This window comes from Quercus robur, chromosome 11 (genome assembly GCF_932294415.1).
Source record: "Quercus robur chromosome 11, dhQueRobu3.1, whole genome shotgun sequence".
Classification (NCBI taxonomy): domain Eukaryota; kingdom Viridiplantae; phylum Streptophyta; class Magnoliopsida; order Fagales; family Fagaceae; genus Quercus; species Quercus robur.
In genome coordinates, this window is record NC_065544.1 from 19594031 (window position 1) to 19603515 (window position 9485).

At 32.9% G+C, this 9485-nt stretch overlaps 1 pseudogene; it reads right to left on the bottom strand.

The window, feature by feature from the left end:
- Positions 1-416: 416 nt before the first annotated feature.
- On the bottom strand, positions 417-7774 carry LOC126706792 (COP9 signalosome complex subunit 8-like; annotated as a pseudogene).
- Positions 7775-9485: the final 1711 nt, after the last annotated feature.

Consider the following 9485-nt stretch of genomic DNA (forward strand, 5'->3'; position numbering starts at 1 on the left):
TGTCTATTTTAATTATAGTAGTGATAGATAATAGGTTAGCTTTATCATGATCTTGTTGAGGATGCATAATCTTGTTGTGGATGTAAAGCCGACCTCAAAAAATTTGGGACTAAGGTTTTGTCGTTCTTGTTTTTGTTTTGTCTTCATGCGTTGGTGTTGATGTTTGTATCCTCTGACCCAGAAAAAATGAAAGTTCAAACTTCAAAGTAAAAATTGTTCCACTTTTCTATTAACTTCCATGCATCAAACATGAATAAGCTGTGCTCTTTGTATTTGGTAAAGATATTTTCAATTCTGCACAATGAAAAGAAAAAAATTGAAGAGAAAATTAACAAATTATTTTCTAAAACAGTTTTCTCCCCTCACTAGCAAAGAATTAAATGGTTGACACTCTTGAAATCTGAACAATTCTTGCATTTCTTTGGCAACAAAACTGGAAAAGTAAATTTTATAGTCATAAAAAAATTAGCCAATATTCATCATACTCAAGTAACGACATTAAATCCAATGAAACATGCATGTACCTCCAATAATTTCACTGAGATATATATTGCTAGAACAGTTTCAACTTTCAAGTATGCGATAGTATTATAGTATATTGTATATACGAGACAATTCTGAACCAAAAAGCATCGAGTTTCAGCAAAAGGCATTCATAGCTCATACTTTCTCCAAAACTTGATTAATGCTCAAGGTGGAAGACATATTCTATGAACCGCTGCAATTTAGTTGCATCCAGTTTTTGCTCTGTCACGATAGTCTGCTTCTTCACAGTAAGCATTTGAGAAGCAGGGTCCACAACCCAACCTTGCTGTAGGACATCTGCATATGCCAACCAAGAGCCCTTTAGCAATGGAAAATCAAGGATCTGACAATATATCTAACATGCATTACTTCTAGATGACAGCCAATTCTATCTTTTCAACAAGCCTACGGAACTGCAAGCAATGTGCCTGCATCAGCAATTCTAGCTGACAACAATTTAACAATAGTTGCAAGGGAACAACTGAAATTAAGCATTGCACAACCGATGGCATTACATCTATGTCACTAACTATTTTTCTAATACAAGATTTTAAATTAAAAACTTTTCTTCTGCAGAACCATAATGAATGTCCACAAATCATACCAAAGGTATCGGAAACAACATAATTAGCAGGCCATGATGGGATTTATACATCAACTATTAGTATCTTTGAACAATCATGGAACTTCATTTTTCTCTAAGGGCTTCCTTAGTTCTTTACCTGAATGATCCAGCATAAGTTCTCAGGAATTAGAATTGGCTAATCAGGCATTGCTGACAGTTTTTTTTCCACTGAGCAACAACAAAGATGGGACCTAAACTGCAATCAACAAAACATACACATTATCAGCCAACATGCTATGAGGCTCAAAAAGACAATATGAGACCTTTCACAAAAGGCTTTATAAAGATTTTGTGTGCAGTTAAGCAACACAGGAACCTAACAAAATTTGAAATAGGGGGGGACTGTCCATTACGAGTGTATGAAGTCATCTATATATTTGAGGTTCTGGTTGTATACGTCCCCTTTGGATAGTTATTTATCTTTGTATTTTCTAATTGTGCAGCACAACAATAAGATTACTATCTGGAAGATAGACATGCTTAAATCAGAAAGGATTATAATAAAGGAAAGATGTTCATACATTGATTTAAGAAGGCAGCTATATCTGTTTAAGTCAAACATGGAAAATAAGATACTTACAATTAGTGGCATCATCCTCATTCATTCCTAGAAAGAGAGCAGTGTCTTGGATGCTTATTGTAGAATAAGCAGAAAGCAACAGTTGAAACATCCTCCTTGTGTAAAGCTCTGCAAAAGGTTCAGAAGAAAGTTACTAATAAGTTGGTGAGCTGAAGTGTCATGGTGCCAATCAGCTCGAAGAAGGTAATGGTCAAAAAACATGGAATATAACTATTCATCAATAAGAAACGACAAGTACCCTCAAGAAAATTTAATACATATAACAAACAAAGCAAACAGTGAATTCTTCAAGAATGCCTCATATTATATAATCCATGCCCATCTTTGTGCCTATTGGTTATTAAACTGTAGAAATAATTGTACAGGCCAAAGAATTGTATCTAAAATTGTATATTCCCCTTGTAACAGTCAGGTGGGGTGAGGTCATGGGTTTAAGACCCCAAGTTTTTTTATACCAAGAAATGAAAATAATTGTGCAAAAAAAAAATCCAAAAAATTTTCAACTAAATCAATTTCAAAACAGCAGCAACAACAACAAAAAACTTTAATCCCAAAATTTTTGGGAGAAATCAATTTCAAACTATAAGGAAAATAAAATTTGAAAAAATAACATATACTAGCCTCATTCTAATTCTATTTCAAAGAACCACCTTAATTTTTGAAAATTAGAAACTTCCCTTTTGCAGAAAACAATTATCATTCAAGTATGGATCTCAAGATTTCATATTGACCATAGAAGTAAGATTGGTAATTCTATATACATTAGGTAGTGCTTTAAATATGAAAACAGATTTACAGAATTCAAAAGAATTCCATAATGACAGAATCCATTATATGGCTTAGCTGATTATCATTTACCCACTTAACAACTTATCAAAAATAAAAAATCATTTACACACAACTGCAAAACTACAAGGTCAGGCATACAATATTGCAACATCTTTAATGACATACGGATGGAAGGAAAAATTACAACCTTTTACATGTAAAAAATTGAATTTGGACCGAATTTCAGGGATTCCCTTCGAATTATCCTATGCCAATCTTTTCAAGGCTTTAGATCTCATTTCAACAATATATTCACAATTGTCAAACAGAAAAAAAATTATTAATTATGAGGACAAGAACTGGTTGGTGTAATATATATACAAGGTGATTATTAAATTTGCTAAAAGTTTTTATAATGTTGAAGTCCTGAGAGCTCTAATATCTTTTATATATATATATATATTGATAAGTAACACAAAAAATTTATTAAAAAACAAAAACCAAGTACACTGGGGGTGTACTGAGGGTGAGGAACAATCAAACTCTCAAATTACAATATTTGAACAAATCTAAAAGAGAAAAATAAGGAGAAGAATGAAAAGCAACACTCCAACCTAATAGTGTACGAAAGAAGTAGGCTTTCACGTCAAGGATAGACTGTTCACATCCCTCAAAACTTCTAGCATTCCGTTCATGCCAAAGACACCACAAGATGCAATGTGGCACAGCCTTCCAAAAGGTTATATTTCTATGCCTTCCAAAAGAACCCTACCAAGCTGCGAACATATCGATAACCCTCTTTGGCATAATCCATTTGATTCCAAAGAGACAAAACACCATTGTCCACAGCTCATAAGCTATTGGACAATGAAGAAGAAGGTGGTCCACAGACTCCCCATCCCTTTTACACATGCAACACCGATCCAAAACTTTAATACCTCTCTTCTGAAGATTGTCAGTGGATAAAATCTTCCCTAGAGCAGCAGTCCAAGAAAAAAAGGCAATCTGCAACCCTAGGAGGGACCTTCGATCACATCAACATATTCCAAGGCAACAGCATCCCATTAGGTGAGGATAAGGAGTGATAATAACTTCGAACCTCAAAACCCCTACTCTTGGCTGGTCTCCAACAAGGTCTTATAATTTTTATGCAGTCCAAACCATGATTTTTTTTGTTGGTAAGTAACACAAGCATCCAATGTGTTTTAAACCCATAACATCACCTTCCACCCACACTTTTGAGAGGAGAGAGTGCCATTTGGATGGAGAATTCTCTTGTTTGGTATAGAAGAGAAGGGGAAGGGCAGAAGCCAAGCCCACATTTTCTATTTACTCAACATTGGGAGGAAAACTAGGTGGGGATTGGGGAGATAAATATGATTACTACTACATAGACCCCAAAAGATAACAAGGAAAGAGAAGGAACGAACATGTAGATCTAAGTTGAGATGTATTGCCTCACTAAAACAAGAGCAGCCTTACTTCATTTTTGATCAAACCATCAAAAACCAAAAGAAAAAAGGGAAACCATCCAACAATTTTTCAGGAACTACAACAAAACTCAAAAAAAGCGAGAGAATTTTCCAAACAATGATAAAATGCTCTCAGAAAACTGAAATTTGAGCTTCACAACAGCTGTTTCACAGCCCTGAAAATCTGAGCATTTCGCTCTCTCCAAAAACACCACATAAAACATAAAGGAACAGCTTTCCACATTTTTCCACTAAGGTAACCAACTGTCTCATCCAGCAAGCCAAAAATTCGATCACAATTATAGACAGTCACAAGATCGTACAATTTTATTCTTTAAAAATGAAAGAGCAAGTTTCAGTACTGTAGGAACTCACCAAAGAGTTTACTAAGAAGTTGATTATTATTAGGAAGCTGGTGAAATACATATTTAAGTAGGTTGAGTAGCCAGTAATGTTGTTACTAGATTTTATTTTTAAAACAATATATATGAAAAAGAAAAAGATTGGGACCATCAATACCATGAAGTTGAAGGTTAATCTAAACTGATACGTGGAAAATAGGTTACTTGTCACTCTATTAGTGAGGCTTTAAGCTAGAAAGTTGCAACTTCCATTGAAGAATAATATAGACAGAAGACACGATTACTTGAGGTAACTTTGGGATTTAATTTAGCAAGAACACATAGCAAAGTGTTAATTGAGACTCTAGCACCTAATAGAGTCTCAATTCCAGGAATTTTTTTTCTTATAAGTTATTTCCAGGAAAGAAGATAACAAACACTATTAAATCTCCCAAGGCACCAGTGTTCCCCAGGGCACAAAGAAGCTTTGTCTCTCACCAGAAATAGGGCTCTAAGGCTAAAGGTCACTTTACTTAGTGGTTCCAAATACCTGCATAAGCAGTCCATACACAACAAAATAAAAAAGACATGAGCTCACTGTCAACAATGAAACAAATTTCCATTTTTCTTGCTGGCCTGAATTGGAAATCTATGTTTGACTGCTAAGGCAACACATGAGCTTCCTTCTTTCACAAACCAAGTAAGACTCTTGCCTTACTGTTTAAATTGACAATTTAGCATTAGTTAAAGCACCCAATCATCCAAATCAATCAAATTCTTTATCAACAAAATTTCTACTTCTTTAAGAGGTACAGCTTAAATTCATAATACCAAACTCCGCTCAAAGAACAAAGTGTTTCTCATTGTTGTCAGTGAAATATGCTGAAATATTATTCTTTTAATTAATGATGTTCCATAAAATACCAACTTCAATCTCATCCCTTGAGTACAAATACTGTAGGCTAAAATCCAAATTACACCCTATAAGTTTGTGTCAATAGTCATTCTCATCCCTAAAGTTCATTTTTTGTAATTTCAGTCCTAAATGTTCATATTTGTTGTTAGCAAGGTCCTTCCCATCCAATACCATTAAAAATCTGCTGTTGGCAATAAAAAAAACTTTTTTTTTTTTTTTATACAAAAACAAATACTAAAAGTTCATTTACATTTATTTTATATAAAAAAGGTCTAAAATTTATGTTTAAAAAATCTCTCAAATACCAATTAATAGCACGATTCCAACCCCAATCTAAGCCAGTAACACTTAGCAATAAAATCTAATATTTTCCCAAAAAATTCAAAAACTCAAACACCCAGTGATAAAATCTAAGATTTACCCAATAAATTCAAAAACTTATTTACCCAGCAATAAAATATAAGATTTTGAAAAAAAAAAAAAAAAAAATCAAATGTCATCATGCCAAACCATGCAGCATCACCTTGCTGAAATCTACACACGGCCAACCCTCAGACACAAATCCAAGCCACGCTGTACAAAACCCCAAAGCAAGCCTCCTGAGGCGATCTTGGAGCCACGAACTTGATGCCACCACCACCTCAAGGAAAAAATAACAATGTTCCCTCGAACTTGATGCCACCACCACCTCAAGGAAAAAATAACAATGTTCCCTCATGATTCAGCCCTTCCAAACTCCCAAGAACAAGGTCCATTAACATCTCATCTGTCCATTAGCCCTATAATTTTGAGAATTTCATACTTCTTAAACTATGCAATTGAGAAGCAATGAGAAAAGAAAACAAAAAGAAGAAAATGAAAATGATTGTCTATCATCCTTGTGTTCACACTTTAAAGCAAAAAAAGTTTCTCATCATTAAAACAATGTCTCCCTCTCCTATGTTATATTTGACATCAGCAACAATAAAAAAATGCTGATTCCTCCCAACTACCAAAAGCAAAAAAAAAAAAAAAAAAAAAAAATGAAAACATTAATTTGAACATAAGTCTTGCTATCACTCATCCACCATCTAAATGATGAATTCCTAGCTCTGTTGTAATAATAATACATTTTTTTATTCATAAGTTACACACGCACCAAAAGGTATTGATCCACAATACATTCAAAAGGAGTTAAAAGAAACAAATAAATATGTTTTTACTAAATAGTGGTAATGTAGTATTGTGTAAGATATAATTTTAAAAGACTTGCCTGAGAATGCAGCAACAAGACACTGAACTTCTTGACTCCAATCAAATGCACGAATAGCCTCATGCACACCACCATAATCCCGTGTCCATAGTTTCTGACCAATTTTCCAAATTGCACCCACTTCTAGCTGACTCTCCTTAATTGCAGAAGGTATCTATTCCCAGAGAAACCGAGCACTGTTACTGCAATATACCCAATCCACATGTGAAAAATAGGTGAACCCCATTAAAATCAACTCACAGAACAACAACACCACAAACACCAAAAACTATTGTTGTTGCAAAACAGGGCTCACTCAAAACACCCAGTTAGGAAAAAAACACAAGTACGATATAAAAGGTCAAAACTTAGGCACAGTTTCTTAGATGCAGTACATTAGGCTCTTCAATTAAATTCAAACACATGGTTGCATTGACCAACTAAGTATAAATAGTTTTATACATTTTTGAGTGTTAGAGATATATTAACCCATTAGCATAGGCCCAAACCTAATTCTACTTTGTTTGCAAGCGAAGTCCGCTGCTTGTACTAAAAGTCTATTAGTCTAAGATTTAGTTTACTATATATACACATGTTATAGTTTACTGTAATATAAGATTTGTACTACACTCTAATATATTATTGATATAGTTTTTTAGATTTTCCTTTATGATGTAGACCGTTAGGCTGAACCACATAATCCTTGTGTGTTATTGTATTCTATATTTCATGATTTCGCTTCCACATCCATACTAGCATATTGTATATCAATGCTAATATTTAACATTGAGTTTAATTAATGTAGTAAACCTAAATAACTGTAACTAAGTTTTTACCGGATATTATGAAAAGCCATAATTTAGTGCTAGCGGCAATGACCCAAAAGGCAGAACCAAGAAATGATAAATGCAAAGGCCTCTCTTTACAAAAACATGGGAAACATCAACAAGTGTTAGCAACATGAAACATTGTATTGTTAGGTTCTCCCAAAAAAAAAAAAAAAAAAGGACATACATATCATCAACGTAAATGTGGGCGAGAAGATGAATAGAGTAGTAGGGCCAATTGTCCTCATAAGCAACGCCCTCTGCCGCAGCCTGTTCAAACAACATTAATACTGTATCAGGTGGCACGCACAACAACAACAACAACAACAACGACAAAAGAAGAAGAATAATTTACCTGAAGCAAAAGGTGGTCACAGATATGAGCGATCTTTTCATAGGATTTGGAAGCCAAGGCCTCTGTAACTGTGAGGGGACTAAAATCCATGCCTCACTTCTTTTTTCTTTTTTTTCCTCTGAACTCGAAATAAAAATAAGAGTGTTTATTAAATAAACCCCGCCGAGTCCAAGAAATCTCGTTGGGCTTTTTTTGTTTTTCCTTTTTTGTGAGCCGGGTAAATCAGTCAACGATGGAATTATTTAGATAAAAGTTAATTTAGAGTATTTATTATAATTTAAAATTATTATATTTTTCAATCACAAAACAAAAAAACTTAAGGGTGTAATAAAATTATAAAAAAAAAATTGAAAAAAAAGGAGGATAGAAGAAACAATTACATCGTGATGAAGTAAAAAAAATGAATACGTGGGGTGAATCTTGTAGATTGGAGGAGTTTTAAAATTTACAAAAGAGTAATCCTATTTTGTAGGGAGTTAGTGAGTAGAAGTAGGAATTTAAATTAACGTAAAAGTAGGAGTTTATTAGAAGCAGAAAGGTATTTCAACGTAGAAGTATGAATTTATTATTTTTGTCAATTTACTATTTTAACCCAATTTTTAAATTTTAGGAAAGAGTATTTTTGAAAGTAAAAAAAGTAATAACTAACTTTCTTTTTCCAATTTACTATTTTAACCTCATTTTTAAGTTGTTGGTTAATTAATTTAGGGATATTTTTTACAGGAAAAAAACAATAACTAACTTTCTGAATCCTCTTAATATATATAGAAGATAGAAGATATAGATATTACGTTTGTTTTTTTTTTCTTCACTTTTTTTTTTTCATATATTAAAAGAATTCAGAAAGTTAATTTTTTTTTTACTTTAAAAAATACTCATAATTTAATTAATTTATCCTTATTCTTAAAATATAAAATAAGGTTATGCAATGTTCATTTAAAAAAAAAAAAAAAAAAACGCATTCCCACTTCCCCGTTCCCACTACACCATGTTCTTTTTTTTTGGGGGGGGGGGGGGGGGGGACCATGTTCTAAAATAAAACTACCATAAAAAAATAAAAATAAAAATTACCACGTCACATAAGGAATGGAAAAATGCTTCCCCGAATTAAATTAAAAAATAAAACCAACCAACATCACATAAGAAATGGTAAAAAACTTCTCTTTTTATTTGCTCCTCTCTTCTCATTTTCAATGTTGTGGAATGCATAAGGAAAAATTCTAATAACATTACATCCTATAAACTCCAAACTCATAATATTCCTTCAGTTACTTCTTCATTTTCTCATCCTATTTCTAATTGACACTATCTTCTTCCACACTCATTGTTTCATATATTGAATTCTTCTCAATCCTCAGGTGTTTTCTTGTCAAAATTGGTAAGCCTTTGAGCAAAATTTATATACTACTTTCTTAATTGAATTGTATATTGTGTATCGTACTTTCTTAACTACATATATTGTGAATTAGTAACTCTTTGACCTTCTATGATACGTGAACTATATGAAATGTGTTATAGAAAATTTGGTTATGAATGAAAAATTATGACACTAAACCCAAATGTATAATATTAAATGTGTATACCTAAAAATTGTGATGAATGAAAAATTATGATACTAAACCAAAAAAAAAAGCCCCATCATATGTGCGAAGCGCATGTACACAATTTTAAGACAATGTTAGAGAAACTTAGCTATCACATTTACACGCAATTTTAAAATTACCCCTATTATAAAACAAGTTCCACAAAGTTGGAGTAAGTACTTCCCAAAGGCTAAAAAAAGGGTTCCGTAAAGCTGCTAGTATCTCCTGACCTGTAAACCACAAGTTGATGTAATAATAACAA